The sequence below is a fragment of the Phaseolus vulgaris genome, unplaced genomic scaffold (assembly GCF_000499845.2).
Source record: "Phaseolus vulgaris cultivar G19833 unplaced genomic scaffold, P. vulgaris v2.0 scaffold_59, whole genome shotgun sequence".
Taxonomy (NCBI): Eukaryota; Viridiplantae; Streptophyta; class Magnoliopsida; order Fabales; family Fabaceae; genus Phaseolus; species Phaseolus vulgaris.
This window is the reverse complement of record NW_027174112.1, coordinates 68201-87424: the sequence shown is the minus strand read 5'-3', so window position 1 is coordinate 87424 and position 19224 is coordinate 68201. Positions and strand designations below refer to the sequence as shown.

Below are 19224 nucleotides of genomic sequence, written 5' to 3'. Positions count from 1 at the left end.
ATTTTTAAAAGAAAAAATTTAAACTACACATTTTTAGTTTATTGTTTTTTATTATTTTGTAATAACTTATTTTTTTATTCATTAATTATATTTTTAACTATTTTAAACATTATAAATATTTATTTTTTTAATACATTCAAAATTAAAATTATATTTTTTTAATTTAATAATTTATTTATTATTTTACTTTTAAAATAGTGTTAGATAGAAAAATAAAAATAAAAGGATGATAGATGGAAAATAAAAATTTAAAATAGTAATATACGATGAATTAAGCTGACTTTTTTTTCTCTGTAATTTGGAAATGAAATATTATATTTCCGAGAAGTGGGTGCTATGATTTTTTTAGAAGTTTTTCAGAAATCGGGTACATTAAGTTATTATTCTTCTAAAATAGGTCTGGATTATTTTAAATCTTTAATTAAATTAATGATTAGTTTATTATTTTATAAAATAATAAAATAGTTTTTAAAATTATTTTTTCTTGTAATATATCTTATACGAAACAAGGTTATGAATGTATTAAAAGTCCAAAATTTTATTTAAATGATTATTTAAAATTCTACCTTCTAATAAATAGTAATAAAATTATCTTTTATTAGTATTGAAATAAAATTGGATATGTTCTTCCTTGTTACTCACTAGAAAAATATAGGTTAATGAAAAATAGTAATGAATGTAAAATTGGTCTTTAATTATACATTATTATGACTATTTTTTTCTTTTTTTCACTGATATTATTTATAGTAGGATCAATTATAATTTATTTATACCATTTTATCATATAGTGCAGGCAATGACAGTTTTGCTGTAATTTGCATCCTTCCTGCATTGCATTAACAATATGAGCATTCATGTATGTTTCTAAAGTATGTGAATGAAACTAAAACCACGCAACAACCTTTCCGTCAAATTTGACTAATGAAGGATAAAGGGCTCTTGCGAGTTAATGGCAACAACAAATTCATCCAATAAAATATCCATGTTATAGACTAAAATTTATGATGACCTAGTTAGCTCTAAAAGAGAGAATTTTTTTTTAAAATGTTAATTTTAACAATTATTAATTGAAAGACATCATTTTACAATTTTAAAATTACTTCAATTTAGTAAAAAGTTATTTTTCTTTTCAGTTGTAATCTGTGCATAGTTAATTAACCTATTAAAAAAAAACTTCTAAATATATGTTTGGAATTGTTAGAAATCACTTTAATGCAGAATCTACAATGTGTGGTTCAATATCTTTTTCTCCCTCTTTTGGATGTTGTTCCAGACACACACTAAGACAATCCAAGCAGTAGAAGTTATTTTAATTTTTTTAAAAAAACACTGTGCAAATCATTAAATGCCTTTTTTGATTTTGTGGTGTGCATGTTTGATTTGGGAATGAAATATAATATTTATGAAAAGAAAGTGGTTACTATGATTTTCTTAGAAGTCCCTTTCAGAAAGTGCATACATTAAGCTATTATTTTTCTAAAACAAACCTGGATTAAAACGAGGTACTACAAATTAAGCTAACTCATAACGCCAAGTGAACTAGTTTGTTCTCTATCCAAGCAAAATCTCGTTATAAAATAATCAAAATGATAATGCTATATTAGGTCCCCCCAACATTCTCTTTCATTTGTTTTTGTTGCTAAATGATGTTCTGTTCGTGGTGGGTTCTTTCCTTGTAGTTTTGGAGACTGTATATCAATTCTAGGAAGCATCTATCAATAATGGAGTATTGTCTAGCAACTTTTGGAAATGTTTATCAATTTTGGAAATTGTATACCAATTCTTGAGTATTGTCTAGCAATTATGGGGTACCGTGCAAAAACTTCAACGAACTGTCTAGCCATTGTGGGGGAGCGTCTACCAACTCTGGGAAGAGTCTATCAAGGATATTTCTTCACGCACCTACATAGCTTCTTTTGACATTACCATACTTTTTAAAATACAAAAAATACCCTTTATTCTATTGATGTTTTTTATTTTGGAATAGACGATTTAGAAAATACCTTATAGATTCTATAATCTAGAATGTGTTTTTTTTAAATAAATACATTATGGATTATAGAATCCGGAAAGTATTTTCGGACGCAGAACTACCTTTTAGATTCTATAATACGAAATGTATTTTTTAAGAAAAAAAAAACAATTTGGATTATAGAATCTATAAGGTATTTTTGGACTTAGAAATACCTTCAATATTCTACAATCCAAGATGCATAAATAGAAAAAAAAAATACTAATGGATTGTAGAATCTAGAAGGTATTTCGGGATTTGGAAATACCTTATGGATTCTACAATCCAAAATGCATTTTTAAGGATAAAATGATCTTTACGCTTGACCTATGGGGGTGTCAAGAGAAGTTATGGAGGTGCAAGAAGAAACAATTGTCTATTAATTGTGGAAAGTGTTTATCAATTCTGGGGTGTTATTTAGCAATTATGGGGTATTGTCTAGCAACTATGGGGGGTGTATACAAATTTTGGGAGAGTTTCTATCAATTTTGAGGTAATGTCTAGTAGTTTCTATAGTAATTTCTACGAACTCCAAGGTGCATGATGGCAAGTAGCATTTATCTTTATTTTCATTGGTGCATAGAAATACTTACACTCTTACTCTTTAGCTTTTTCTAGATGCATTCTGAAGGCTTTAGGATAGATAATTGAGGTGTACTTTTAGGACTTAGAGACAATGGATATTCTAATGATATGATTGTAGCAATCATAACCCGTATATTTTTAAATTCACATAATGGTAATCAATGTTTTTCTTGGTCACTCAATTTACATGTTTATTGTCATGATTTTGTCCCCTTGAAAGACTCACAAGAAGCTCATTAATTCTCCATTGATTGTTGTATTTCCTCACCCCTTACAAGTGATCTTAAGTTTGGAAGGTTTTTTATTATTTCTCATTAGAAATTAAAGTTTGAGCTCACATTCTCTATTAATTATTCAAACCTGTGCATGTACTGGAATTATTTGAAGAAATAAACATTTGTTTGGAGTCATACGTAACCAAAGTAAACCAAATAATGAAGCGTGCATTGTTTCGTGTTCACAATTATTTGTCAAAGGGATTTGTAACATCATACTATGAGGCAGTGATTCATGTTGAGTGCCAAGATTTAACCCTAGGAGAAACTCACTTGAAGAGATAAGTTACTCTTCTATTTGTGAAAATGTTATTTTTCCTTTGTTGTTAGTGTTATTTCACATATAGAAAAAGGGGAAGATGTTGAAACAAAATAAGAAATACTTTTCCATAGATTTGAAGTGAGAAAACTTGTGATTAGTCAACCGTACTAGGGATTTATGTTGTTCTCTTTATCCTTGTCCTATATGCATGACTTTTGCAAATATTTATGATTTAAATAATAATAATAATAATATAAAATAATAATAACTTAAACAACTCAAATATGCATAAAAGAACTCAATATTTAGGAATGAAATCTTTTAATATAATGGTCCAAACAATTGGTACAAACAAGCAACCTCCACGTTTCAATTTGTAAGAATATTTATGATGTCACGATTATTTGATGTCTCAAACAAGAATAATACCAAACTGTACAAATTTGGAGAAATCGATGACCCATCTTCCTCTTGAATACTAGTAATTAATCCGTGTAATGTCCCAAATTTAATATATAATTGTCATCCGTATAAAAACATTGGACAAAAATCAAGTTGGCATTCAATAAGTAATACCAAGAGATCAATACATTATTATTTCTTTATTCTCATTTTTTTATTATTTATAAATTAACATATTTTAAAACAATTATAACTAATAAATTAATTAAGCTAATTAATAATATATTAATAAATATAAATAGAATTTATCTCATAAATTTTGACAAAAAAATATACTAAGCTGTAATTTTATCAAGTATGAACTGTACATAAACTTGTTAAAAAGATACCTATATTTTTTAGTATAGTTTGGTTGAAAAATCCAATCCAAGATTACCCAACTATTTTTCTTTTTTTAAAATTAAACAGTTACCATTTTGGGTGAATACTGAATATTCTTATTTAGTAATAGACAAGTTTCCCCAAATTGGAGGAAGAACAAAAGCAAACTGTGGAAGTGACGTGGAACCCTTCCTTTGATACTTTTCATTCCTACCAATCACAATTCACCTGTTGGATTTGGCTCAACCACAAACCCTTACCAAATAAAAACATACACAGTAAATAAATAAAAAATAACACAATCAAATATTAACAGATATCCATGTCACTGTTTGGAACAGAACCCTCTCCAAGGTCTCCATTCACATTGTACTATTTTTCCAGTTTCAGTTTTTTTGTTATCATGTTTGTTTGTGTGTGTCCTTATGATGATATATTTCCATAATACTGGTTGATCATTATGGTTGGTATAATTCTGTGCATTTTCTTGTGTAATTTTAATTTGGGTTCCGTATCATAGGTTCTTCTCAGGTGTCACTACCATTCTTCAAGTTACACAGAAAGTTGTGTGCTGAGGTATTGCTCCTGGCATTTTGGAATACAGCTTAGCAAATTTATTTGTTTTCTTATAGATGATGTCAGATAAGTGCTTGAGAAAATTGTGAATTCTGTTCAACACTTTATGAGATGGATTTGGTTCTCTAAAATAAGGGTTAAGTAAGTAATCTCATCTGTTGATGAGAAAATCAATTGTTGATATTGCAGCGCATCCATTATTTGTTATGAATGTTTGTGTCATATCATATCAATGTTTAATTCTTTTGCTAATGACTGGGATTACTTACTTTACCCTCAAACATGAGTTTCAGTTTAGATATACTTTTTAGTTAGCAAATTACAGTGTTTATTTACTATGGATGTGTTGACTTAGCAACTTTTAATTTGAACACTCTGCCACTAGCCTAGTGCCCTTAACTCGGATAGTTCTTCTAATTCATGTTTGCTGCAACTTCTAATTGTAGTGTGAAGAACTTGTGCAATATGGTGCTTCAGTTGGAGAAACGTCAGCAACTGTTGTCAAGAAATGCAAGTACACAATTGCAATGTTATCTGATCCATCGGCTGCTTTATCGGTCAGTTGTTGTGAATATTATTTTGACTAGTAACTTCTTTTTTAGCTCTTATTTGAATTCTGTCTGCGGTGACTTTCTAGATTGTGTTTGATCAAGATGGTGATCTTGATCTTATTAATGGAAAATGTTACATTGACATGTCAACCGTTGATACTGATACATCCTCCAAGATATCTGAGGTTGGTATACCAGCTGATGTTAAGATTTATTTTCCCTTCATTTTGAAATTGATCACGTTTTCTTTTATCTGTTTGAGATATATTTTGCTTGTGATTTGTGTAAAATGTAGTCTGTCTACTTTTCCATAATTTTGCTATAGACTCTTGTTGCTAAAGAGAAACTTGTAAATTGAAGAGAGGTTGCAACTAGTAATGTTGCATGACTTCATTTTTCATATTGCTCGGGGTATTTTGTGTGAAAATTCATATGATTTTTGTTCTGTATTCTAATTAATCCTCGAGCCCCCCATTTTATTAATATTGTATAGATGAGAAACATTGCTCTAATCCTCCCTCTTCTCTCATTTCCCCTGGCTTGAAATAAGAATAATGTAATGTAGTTTGCAGTTTACTTTGTTGGCACATATTTTTTAGTATCTTGCATCCCAATTCTTTTATCTAATTATAAGTTTGTGATTGTAGTCATTATTTGGTATTTGGCCATTAATATTTCCTGTATAAAGGAAGTTCAATTAGCTGGGAAGTCAACAGTACTGGGGATTTATGCTTGTTCTCTTTATCCTTGTGCTATATGCAGGGCTTATAGGTTACTGTAGTTTACTATCTGTGCTAGTTCATACTACTTCACATTTTACCTACTCAACCTTTCGAATGGAAAGAAATCCATAGGCAAATTGGCATTTACAGACCTGATTTCCACAGGCAATCAAAGCTAAAGGTGGTTACTTCCTTGAAGCTCCTGTTTCGGGTAGCAAGAAGCCTGCAGAAGATGGTCAACTAGTTATACATGCTGCTGGCTGCGGACAAGGTATTTCTAAATGTTATTCAACAAATTATTGATGTGCCTTTAACTATGCGAAGGAGTTGAGATATTCAAATGCCTCTTCTCTCCATCATATGACATGTTTGCATGACTGGAAGTTTTCAGAGTATAGCATGTATAAGATGTATCAGCAACCCATTAATGCCCTAAAAAACTTTTAAATTTAATTAATGTATTTTAATGATCAGTGGTCTCCTAGAGTATTCTGTTGAGTTCCCCAAACAAAAAAATTTATGTACGTTTGAGCTATTTAAGCAATCTTTAGTGTTGTAAAATGCCATCAGATGGCAAAAATTTGAAGGTAATATCTACAGATTATGGACACATCTATTGGTTATTGTTATCCAGACTAACTACTGACAGCAGTCAGAACTTTCTCCCAGAAAGCTTGAAAATATCATGACAGGGTCCTTGCAGTCAATATAAAATGGCATAAGCAAAGGAAAGTGTTTGGTACACTTGAATTATCATTTATACATGCTTACTTTAAGATGGGTTTAACATCCTTTTTCATGAAGGTTAGTAGCTTAACTTAAAATGAAGTTATTATGAACAGAGATAAAAATGGAGAAGTAAGATAGGTTGAGAGAGAGATGCGGCCAATGCCCTCAATTTATGTAAGATATAAATGGTGACCATTGCAGTCTTACCCTATCAAAGAGACTGTTTCTAGGTTTTGAACCAGTGACGGTGACTTCCTGTTCCAGATCACAAGGTAGTCCCTATGTTCCTAATCTTATGTAACATATGTACGATTAAAATAAGAATATTGTTTTCATGGATTGGAACCTCTTGCAATTATTGCAGCAATTTAGATGGAGAGTAAAAAATAAAACAAGCTGTCTCACCATTTGATGCTAGTAGGACATTGGTATGCTTTTTATCTTTTGGTTATTTTCTCTCTCCCACTGGTATTTTAAGTGTTCTGCTGGCCATTGGAAATTGTCATCTATTGGGAGAAAATGTGTATGTTCTATAGTATTGATACAAGTTCAGTAGAGGAGCAACCATCGTACTTAACCTTTTCTAAATTTATTATGAAGGTTAGGCCATATATTTGCTAGCTGGGAAAGTCCTGATAGAATTTTGTATATTAAATGTTTCATACCTTCTTCATTGAATGAGCCCTTCGTAGAACATGTGAATCACCTAGAAATCAAACTTCCCATTGAGCCAAGCCAAAAACTAAAAGAGAAAGAGAAAAGGCATTACTTACTATGTTGTCAGATGTCTTTTGAAGTTGGGTATGTAGTTTTGACGCTAGGCTTTGTTGATATCGTGTGTGTTGGGAGCTGTAACGTGTAAAATATGCAGTTTGTGCGTCATTTGTTTTTGTTCAGGTTTAATTAGATTTATTCTTTGATTAGGATTGATTGGTCAAGCTTTTTGTAGTCGTGGTGATGTCTATAATTCTAGCATTGTTCAAAGCTGTATAAAGTATACTCTGAATTTTCTGAAAACAATATTCACATTTCCTCATATTCAAGTATGTGTGCAAGTGGTCTCATTCAGATTCTTTGTTATGAACTGCTTCATATTGACGGAAATAGAAGAGCATAAATATGCATTGCGCATCTTTCCATACATAAATGTTGTTGATTCTTTTGACGTGCAGGCATTGTATGATGAAGCACTTCCATCATTTGACATACTGGGGAAGAGTCTTTCTTTTTGGGTGAGGTTGAAAATGGTGCAAAAATGAAACTTGTTGTTAACATGATAATGGGCAGGTAATATTTTCTTCCCCCTTTTCCTGGCTCTATCATTTTTAATTTGGGAGTGGGTAGGGTGATTGCAGTATTTTATCAATCAGCTAGAAAGAAAATAATCATCCACATTGTACTATTATGAGTATTCCTTCTTTGGCTGCAAGCCAAATGGATTGCATGTCCATATTTTCTGTCTTGATCTGTGAATCGGTTATTCTCCGTTACAGTATGATGAATGCTTTCTCTGAGGGACACACACTAGCTGAAAGAAGTGGTTTGAACCCTGCAACTCTTCTTGAAGTGCTGGTAATTGATTTCAACCACTGAGATTCTTATTGCTACCTTTTGTAGTGCCATTTTAAACAATAATTGGGTAATTTTTGAGTGCAGGATATTGATGTCATAAGTAACGGCATGTTTAAATTGAAAGGACCTACAATGCTCCAAAATAGTTACTCCCCAGCTTTTCCTTTGAAGCACCAGCAGAAGGACATGAGGTTAGCTCTTGCTCTTGGAGATGAAAATGCTGTGTCAATGCCAATAGCAGCTGCAGCAAATGAGGTAAAACTATTTTTCAAGTTTTTTTTTTTTTTGTGGATCTGTAGCTACTTCTTTAGTTCACATCACTGCAAGTTCACTGAATATCAGGAGTGGTGCTCAAATTACTGAATTGGCTTCATTTGTTTCTTTACAGAAAAATGATGGAACCCTTTTATTTTCTATATTATGCTTAATGTTTAATTTAATGACTATCATGGAAGTTTCATAAGGTACTAAAAAACCCTGTTTTTGTAGGCTTTCAAGAAGGCCAGAGGCTTGGGGTTGGGAGATCTTGATTTTTCAGCAGTTCATTAGACTTACAGAGCTCCTGATCATTCAACTTGACTGGATAACTTTCTGAAGTGATGAAGCCACTATCTGGTCAACAGTGTGACGTGAACCATCTATCAAATATCTGTTTGAGCATTAGTCATTATTATAGAATCTAATTGAAATGAATGAAGCTTTTAAAATTTTGACACCATTGCACGAATAAGCCTTAATGTGTGAAAACAAGTTTAGTTCAACTCATTGCAACTGCTCACTGACATTAATGTTCTTATGAACACTTTTTTTCCTATTCATCTTCAATTTTGGGGTATGAGTCACTACTTGCTGGTATCAAACGTATGTTTTGATTGAGCTTTCTCTACGTTTATTTGTATGAAGAATTTTCTATACTACTCAACGTGGGCCACTAAGTTTTAAGAAAATGTCCATTTATAAAAAAAGTTTCTTAGTTAATATTCCGTAAGTCCTTTTGCATACTTTGACTAACTTTTGGATTAGGTAATCTCTTTTATCAGATTCGTGATTAACAATTATACAATCCATAAGTTTTTTTTATATGAATTAACTTTTAGAGGATGTAATTCATAATATATATGGATTATATAATCCATAAGCTATACTTAAATAAAAAAAAAATTATATGTAATTAGAATATTATTTTTTAAAAGATATATTTTTAATTATATAATTTATAAGTTATTTTTTAATTTAAGATTAATTTCTGAATTATATAATTTTTAAATATATTTTTTTTAAAATTGTTTCTGGATTTTATAAATGTGGAGATCATTCTCAGATCTAAAAATATTTTTTGGATTACATATATTATTTGGATTATGTAATCGGAAAAATGAAAAAACAAAAGACTGAAATGAATAACAAACCAATTAAGAAAAGAGTAGGGATACCGGATGATGTTAAGGGTTAATTTACTTTTTTTTAATGAAAGACAAAAAGGTATTTCACATTTAATGTGGGGTCATGGCGTGCAGGAAGAAGCAGCCCTCAACGCGTAAATTATTCCCAACTAACTAATTTTAAGTAACACTACCTCAAACTGAAACATATTTCAATCATGCCAAAATTATTCCAATCCATAAAAGACTTGTATGAGGTAATTTTCCAGATCTGATCAATTTCATAACCCAAATACTGAGATTACAGTGTACATAATAATCCAAATTAAAAGCAGTAACAAATCACAACATATTATTTGACTCCACCTTATAATTATAAGTTATGTTGAAGCTTGAGTTACTTGATCCTTCTTCTTGTTCTTCCACCTCCAAACCCATGCCAATATCTTCTTCACTGTCCACTTGTTGCGTCTGCACCTTTCACTTTTTCCTATCTTCATTGCAAAAACAACTCATCACTTATTTTAATATATATATCAACTCTACAAATTAAGCCAACAAACATATTGCAAATGTTTTTAAAAAATAGTATTTTTTTTTATTTGTACACAGAAGAAACTTTGAATTGTCAAACATAGAAAAACTCCAGGGATGATCTAGTTCTCCACCACCTTACTCCTCACTCTTCTTCCTCTTCCCCTACACACTCTATGCCCACCCTCTCCTTAAAGAGGGTTCCATGAAGTAGCAGCAGAGGTTTACATGACAGTATTAATTACAAGTAATGAAATAAAAGTTAGAAGTCACCTCATTCTTCCTCTCATCGCCGGAAACACGTCTCCGACCATTACCACCACCTGCCATCTCTGCCAGCGAGTGGATTGCTACATAACCTTGTCGTGTGGATTTATAGCTCGTTGCATGATTGTGATGGTCGCGTTGCATGATTGTGACATTCTTCGGGTCGGTAGCTCAATGCATGATTGTGACATTCTTCGGGGCGGTAGCTCAATGCATGATTGTGATGGTCGCGTTGCATGATTGTGACATTTTGTACGTTTATGACATTGTTGTGATTGTAACATTACAGGGTTTGACTATATTACCATTCGCCGTTAATATTTAATCAAGTTATATATTATTTTATAAATTAAAAAATTATTAATATTTAAAATCATTTTTATTATTAATAAAAAATAAATTTTAAATTTATAACTAATATTAATTATTAAGAATTTAATTATTTATTATTTTAAATTAATATTTAATTAAATTATTAATTAATATTCTCATTTAGAGATTAATAAATTAATTTCTAAATTTTATTCTTTTTTTTAATGTATCTTATATGAAACCATGAATGTATCAAAAGGTCCGAAATTTTATTTACATGATTATTTAAAATTCTACCTTCTAATAAATAGTAATCAATTTCATAAAATTATCTTTTATTAGGATTAAAATAAAATTGGATATGTTCCTCCTTGTTACTCACTGAAAAAAACATAGGTTAGTGATGAATGTAAAATTGGTCGTTCATTATACATTATTATGACTATTTTTTTTCACTGATATTATTTATAGTAGGATCAAAATTATAATTTATTTATAGCATTTTATTAATAATTAAAAAATAATATTAAATTCTATTGATGGATTTTTGCAATTATAAAAATTAAAAGACCATTGAAATTGAATTTGATCAGTTATGAATTGAATGTAAAAATTATTGTGTTTTTTTTATTAATTGATGAATCATGTCCTCTATTTTTGAAAAGCATAATAGGAAGACGTCAAATTTTTAACATCATAATATATATTTATCTTACTCTCATATTTACTATTTACTAAGACGGAAATACAGGAATATCTTCGATTTGGATATAATGATTTACTGAGAAATGCTGGTAAATGTATACGTAAGGTTACACTCTTCATCAATTTTCTTATTTACAAAAAAAAAGGCTAAGACAACCACGTAATTGCTTTGATAAAAGACCTTTATATCTTTACTTGGTTAAGAATTGCACACTCCTATTAAATTAAATCATAGGTTTGTGTTCACGATACTCATCACATATATTAGTGAAGTATTCAATTCAAAAAATATTTGTTGAATTTTTGATATATTTGTTGAATTTTTTACAATTCTAACATGATTCTAACGCAATAGAAAAATAAATTAATTTTCTAAAAATTCAAATTTATTGTATAAATTTTTAGTATGATTATAAAAATAAGGAACAAGTCTTTTTGAATCAGTCATGAAAAATATCTTTTTCCTCTAAAAAACAACTGAAAACATACTTTTGCACATAAATCTTTATTATCAATTTATATAATTCATAATTATATAATATATAGATCTGGCGTGTCCTACATTATATTTAATTAACAATTATATATAATAAAAAATAATTAAAATTATCAAAAAGAAATTAAAAATATGTACCGTACTGGACGACCCGGTTCCACCTTTTGCGACCGACCGCTCAAGTAAAATAATGAATAAAAATAATAATGGTAGTAAGTAATAACATGTGTGAGTGGCGTTGAATGAGTCAGCGCACACTCCGAATAATACGGAAAATATCTCCTACTCAACAAATAAAACTGATTAAAAACATACTCGTGCCTGGAAATAAGGAGTCATTACACACGACAGTTGACAACTGATATCCAGCCCACATGAGCCAAGGCCCACAAACCAGCTACAAATAGCACTCTCAGAAGAGAAGTGAGGTATGTTTTGATTCAATTGAGAAAAACATATATGAGAACTATTACTTACTTGAGCATCGGAGTACTTTTTGTAGGTACCTCCGATCGCCTGAAGATCAAAGGAGAGAGAAGAAGCAAACAAACCAACACGTCAGCAATTGTACGATCAACAACAACAGGTGCTATCTGGGTCCCCTTAGTCCACACAAGTACAAAATATATTTTTTAATTTTATATCAAACTGTACACACTACCAAAATATTTAATATATTTATAATAAAATAAAAATATTATATATATATTAATAAAAATAATTAATTATGTAATCAATGTATATAAATTCTATAATATAATCGATTATGTTAATATATATATATATAATCATTATGTTAACATATATATAAATTTTATGATACAATTAATTATAATAATATAATATAATAATAATATAAATATATTTATATAATATATTTGCAATAATAAAAAATATTAATAATATAAATATTAAAATAATAATAATATTTAAAATTAAGTTATAAAATAAATAATAAATAATAATATTAATTAGAATAAATTTTTAAAATAATGATAATAAATGTAAATAAACTGAATTTTAATAATATTTAATAATATTATGTGATAATAAAAAAATTACAATATAATAAAAATAACTATAATTATTTATATAAAAAAATTTATAGAATAAGAAATAATATTAATTATAAAAAATAAATATATTAATTAATTAATAAGTTTTCTAAAATATAAGTTTCAATAATGATATAAAGGACTTGTGTTTTTTTAAAATAATTATTCAATGGTAGTGAAGCATGGGAGTGAAGCATGATGGATACTTTTTCATAAATTTAAAGTGATAGGATACTTTTGTGATTTGTCTTATGTTTTAGTGCAAAAATAGCATGCACTTGCATAGTTTATGACCACTTGCATTATGTTCTAACAACACAACAACATATTATATATCCTCGTGTCATGATTCATGAAGAGTGGACAATGTTGATGAAGGGAGAAAGAAAAATGAAAGTAACTCTTTTTTTCATATGAACTTAAGCTTTAAGATTTGTCTTTTCCAAGTTAACAATGGTGTGGCTCCTAGTCACATGTACTCTTATTATGTTTTTCTCAATTTGAACTTGAGAAAGATAGAAGTTCTATTTTGCAACATATTGTCCACGGGCCACCTTCCCTTTCTCTAGCTTCTTATAATTGGTGTAAACTAAGTACTTTTTCAAGTTTTCAGACAAAAACAAAAAGAAATGTTTCACCAAACTTGCTTTACTCGTTGATGTATTAATGGTATTATCCTAAACATCTTATTTATTTTCACACGGCATTGTAAAATAAAGGGATACATTAACTTATTGTAAAAAGAACTATAATAAGTAAATATTAAATTAATATGATGTCAAGGAATGTGAATAATAGTTGAGAAGGTAAGATTTGATTAACATATTTATCTTTGCATGTATTCATTGCCATGCTGGTAGATAACTCTATACCATGTACATGCAATTCGTTCTCATTTTACCCAATCTATCAATTGGTCTAACATTATATATTATTTGAAAGATGAAAAAATTAACAAGGTAAATTGCGCAAAGTTTTATATCTACTTTTTGCTTTGCCTTTACTTGACACAAAAAGTTATAAGGGTTTTTATCATGATAGGGTTATTTTTTTTGTTTTTACCAAAATGGGGTCTGTTTAAAAAAAATTATAAATTTAGGCAAGTCGTGCCAATTTGGCACGACTTCATATGCACAAATCGTCACAATTTGACACGACTCTGTCATGTCATACTGAAGTCGTGCCAACTTGGCACAACTTCTGCCATGTCATACTGAAGTCGTGCCAACTTGGCATGATTTCTGCCACGTCATAATTTTTTTTTTTTTATTTATTTTATTGTTTATATATTGGGTAGTAAGTTATGTAATGTTAAAAATTAATTTGATACATAATTTTCTAAGAGAGTTAGTTTTGAGGAACAAAAAATTGGATAATCATGTATGGATCGTGTTTGACGGTAATGTAATACAATAACTTAATTATTTGATTAATTAAAAAATGAAGAAAATTATTATTGAATTTGGAAATAAATAGATAAATGAAAATTTATTGTATTTGGAAAATAAATAGAGAATTATTGTTGTGAATTAGCAAAATAAATAGCTTGAGAAGGAATGATTATTAGCTGACTTGACCCATGTCGCCACTTATAGTCATTACTTTTCAAACTATTTATTTTGGTAATTCGCAACAATAATTCTCTATTTATTTTCCAAGTACAATAAATTTTTATTTATCTATTTATTTCCAAATTCAATAACAATTTTCTTCATTTTTAATTAATCAAATAATCAAGTTATTGTATTACACTACCGTCAAACTTGATTCATACACGATTATCCAATTTTTTGTTCCTTAAAACTAACACTCTTAGAAAATTATGTATCAAATTAATTTTTAACATTACATAACTTACTACCCAATATAAACAATAAAATTAAAAAAAAAATTATGACGTGGCAGAGTAGTGCCAAGTTGGCACAACTTCAGTATGACATGGCAGAAGTCGTGTCAATTTGACACAACTTTAGTATGACAGGGCAAAAGTCATGCCAAGTTGGCACGACTTCAGTATGACATAGCAAAGTCGTGTTTAATTGAGACGATTTGTGCATATGAAGTCGTGCCGAATTGGCACGACTTCCCTAAATTTGTAATTTTTTTAAAACGAATTCCATTTTGATAAAAAAAAAAAAAAAAAAATAACCTCATGATGGTCAAAAAGCCAAGTTATAATTATTACTCTGAATTATTCCAAATGTTACTATACTATAATATGCAAATAGTAAGGAAAAAATCATTTATAACATACTCTATAACATATTATTCGTTAAATTTTATTAAAAACTATTAACTCATAAATGAAACTAATTAAATGAGAAGTGAAACTTGTGAATTTCAATAAATTTGAAATGATAATAAAATGTGTTCATAATACTGTAGTGTTAATATTTTAATGGAGCAATTAGGAAAGGGAAGTTGGAACCATGCATTCCTTTTTGTCAACCAAATTTATTTATTTTTATTCCATATTCTTCACATAGATAGATTACCAGAAAGGCAAGACGTGGCACCAGTTTTCACATACTTGAGAGGAAAACATTTTTATGGAAAGAAAGAGTTACCTACAAAAGGCTCATTCCTCACTTCTTAGTCCAAATGTTTGTTCCGATTGCATATGAGTAATCAAAAAATGGTTTCATTCAGCATACAAAGTTTCTCTATTTTGTCATGTGTCTCTGCACCAAATTTTGAGGCACAATGGCTTGTACTTTTGAAGCATGTGTGTTGGTATATCAATCAATATTATTGTAGTGATTCATATTTGATAGATCCATATTTTTTTTAGGCAAAACCCTTGTTCCATAAAAAAAAGTACCTTTTACAACATATTCAATCCCATATTAGGCAGGGAAGTAATGGGACGGTTTGGAAATGTATTATAGGAAGAAAAATAAAAATAAAAGTAGTTAAAAGTTAGTTGTTAGAGGGGGTTGAGTTGAGTTGAGAGTTGATTTAGACCAAGGCCTAAGTTCTAGGAAGTTTCTTGTTTGAAGATTATCCTGTCCTTCTAACTTGTAGTTCCCCTATTTTCCCTATAATAATTTCCTTTTATCAAAAAATTAAACAAAAAATACAGACTGTTTGGACAGATAAAAGTGTATCATCTTATAGAAACAACATTCCAAACCATTGCCCACCAACATAGCAGTGTTCCAATCTGTCCTCCCAGACAGAATATGATGATCAGTTGATTGATATCATTACAAATTTATCAAAGAGGTTGTGAAAAAGACACTTTGCATAAGAACATAGGCATGCAATTACAAACATTGACTTTCTGTGAGAATATTATTAGGGTACCACTGTGTTGGGATTCTTATTATATTTGGAGTAACTGTGATGGGCTCATACTATGTATCACTTGTATTTCACCTAAAATATCTGTGCAAGGCCATCTTTTGCATCACAGTTATACAGTCACATTACTTCAAATATGGTTTTATCCTTTTCCATCTAACCCTACAACTACAACACAAATGAACAAGAATAGCCATTGAAGGTAGGGGAAGGTTGATGAAGAAACAAACACCTTAGTATAAAATCTTAAGCCCCACTCAAAAGCTACAATTTTTAGCGTTTGATTTTAGAAACAAAAGCACTTTTAATGACAAACAACCAAAGATCATGTTTTTCCCCATAGTGATGCTGTTATTGATGTTCAAAGTGGTTGCATATATCACCCATAGTACTCCAAGGGAGGAGTTGCATGTATGAGCTATTGATAGCTATGACCTAGTTAAAGATCTGTGCATGAGTAGGCATTTATTATTTTATTAAAAAAAACTCTGTAAACTCTCGAAATGAATCACTCTTCCTACGGGGGCATGCAAGGTGACACCAAGGTGAAAGGAACATTAAGAAGGTTGAGCACTAAAAATGAAAAATAATAATTAAGATGTAATCACTTGTTCCAATAATTATATAAAATATAATCTTCTTAATCTTTATATTTTTAAACATTTTTGTATACTTCAAAAATTAGTTTAGTTTCTGACTACAATATATAACTTTAATAAATCATATTTGTCTGATGGGAAGGATTGAAAAATAATAAAATAATATATAAAGATTAAATAAAAAGTATAAGTTATGTTGGTTATTTATTTTGATTTTGTTATGGTGTCAATGTTATTCCTGTATGTGATTTGCGCTGTATGGTCTTTTCGTTTTCACAAAGATAAAAAAAAATCCAAACAGAAAAGAGGTATCATTAGCAATCTAAAATTTCTTCCCTTACAAAAGGACTTGATACCTTAACACTACACACAGTAAAATCACACTCTTAACATACAAATAAAATAATATTTTAACTATTTTCATTTTAATTTTTAATTTAAAATATTATAATCTTATTATAAAGGGTTGTTGAATAGTGTTATTTACTGTGTGCAGTCTTAACAAAACTTTTTTCCTTACAAAAATAAAGATTCCCTTACTGTTCCTCATTCTTTTTCCTTTCTTTCCCATCTCCCCTTCCTCTTCTTTACAAATTTCAAATTAAAACTCATTCCTCTCTTTATCTGTAACAATCCAACCTGGAAGCTAGTTAGGAGTTTATGTAGATTCTTTAAAATATTTTTTTTTTCTGGCTTATTCTATTTGGATTTAGAATCCAATTCAAATATTTGGATTTGGATTTATAAAAATTTAAATTAATTTTATAAAAAATATAGATTTAAATTTTAAATTTAATCTAAATATTTAGGTTTAGATTCAATTCAATCTTTGACCACCCTTACATATGGGTGATAATTGACAGAAGCATGTTTCGGGCAATGAGAGGAAGAATAACGAGGTGACTTCTAAGGTTTGTTTTATTATTTTTAATATTCTTGTGTAAACCTCTTATGCTAATTCATGCATTTGTGTTAAAAGTGAAAGTGGGGGGATGAGTTTGAAGATTTTTTAAGGATAGGATGGTGTAGAGTTATGAGGTTCAGACACTCCAACACACGTATCGGATATCGACACTCGTACAACACTCGTAGGATACGTATCAGTGAAGTATCGGATACTGACACTCGTAGATGTATCAGTGAAGTGTTAAATTCAAAAGAAATTGTTGGATTTCTAACAATTCTAGCGCGGTTCTAACATATTTTTAAATAGGAAAATTATATTTTCTTAAAACTCAAATTTGTTGTATAAATATTTATTGTGATTATAAAAATAAGAAACAAATTCTTTTGATTCAGCCATGAAAAACATCTTTCTGCTTCAAACAAAATTTGAAACATATTTATCTCCATGTATGTGCTACGTAGGTGTGGAGTGAGTAGGGGAACAGGAATTTGGATATCTCTTCTTACGCTCACTAATTCATTGAGTTATCATATAAGTAATGACTTGATTTTGTTATTACAAGTAAAAATAGTTTTAGTGTGACAAAATTAATATTTTATGACAGATTAAGTCTAATTCAACTTTATAAAATTCACTTATAAGATGAGTTTTGTATCCGGTTATATACTAAAAAATACTTTAATATCTAATCAATGTATGATTTTAACACTTACCATTGAAACTTATGAGACTATCATGATAGCCTAAAACATGACATATACTATAATCTCATACATTTTAATCTCAAATTAATAAAGCAAGAGATTGTATGCAAAAATATAAACACTAGTGCAGAAATGTAAAACAACGACCCTTTATTTAGTGCGACTTTGCGCTTAAACGCATTTGTAAAAAACGCGGTGGCATTTTTTAAATTAAATTGTTTTACAAATACGGTTGTAGGGTAAGACCGCATTTGTAAATCATTTGAATTGATTTACAAATGCGGTCTTACCCTACAACCGCATTTGTAAAACAATTTTACCCTAAAAATTTGAAGCGCGCCACTAGTTTCACTTTCACTTTCACTTTCCTCTTCTCCGCTCTTCGTTTCAACGTTTTGCGCTCAGTTCAGTTTCTTCTCTCTGCATTTTGTAAGTTTCATCACTCATTCGTTTTCGTTTTCGTTTTCGCATCATTCATTATTCACTTCGTTGTCATTGTCATTTTCGTTTCCTTACTTCGTTTGTGGCACTTAGGTTACTGTTCCATTGGTGTTCGGTGCTGTTTTCCTGCTCCGCCACCGCCACAGCTTCCGCCGCCGCCTTCGCCATTGTCTTCCACTCCGATCACCATCAATCTTCTTCACGACGGAGAGGTTGGTTTTGTATTTAATATTTATTTAATATTTTGAATTTATATTTAATATTTTGAATTTTTATTTAGTATTTTGAATTTTTATTTTTTTTATTATAATATATATTTAATTAATAACTAATACAACTTGGAATTTATAACTAATAACTAATAATTTATATATTTCTGTGTATTTTGAATTTTTGTTTATTATAATTTATATATAATTTAATAAATTAGTTACGGAAACAATTAATTTATAT

General features: G+C 29.3%; 1 pseudogene; it reads left to right on the top strand.

The window, feature by feature from the left end:
• Window positions 1-4353: 4353 nt before the first annotated feature.
• Window positions 4354-8827, top strand: LOC137817426 (glyoxylate/succinic semialdehyde reductase 1-like; annotated as a pseudogene).
• Window positions 8828-19224: the final 10397 nt, after the last annotated feature.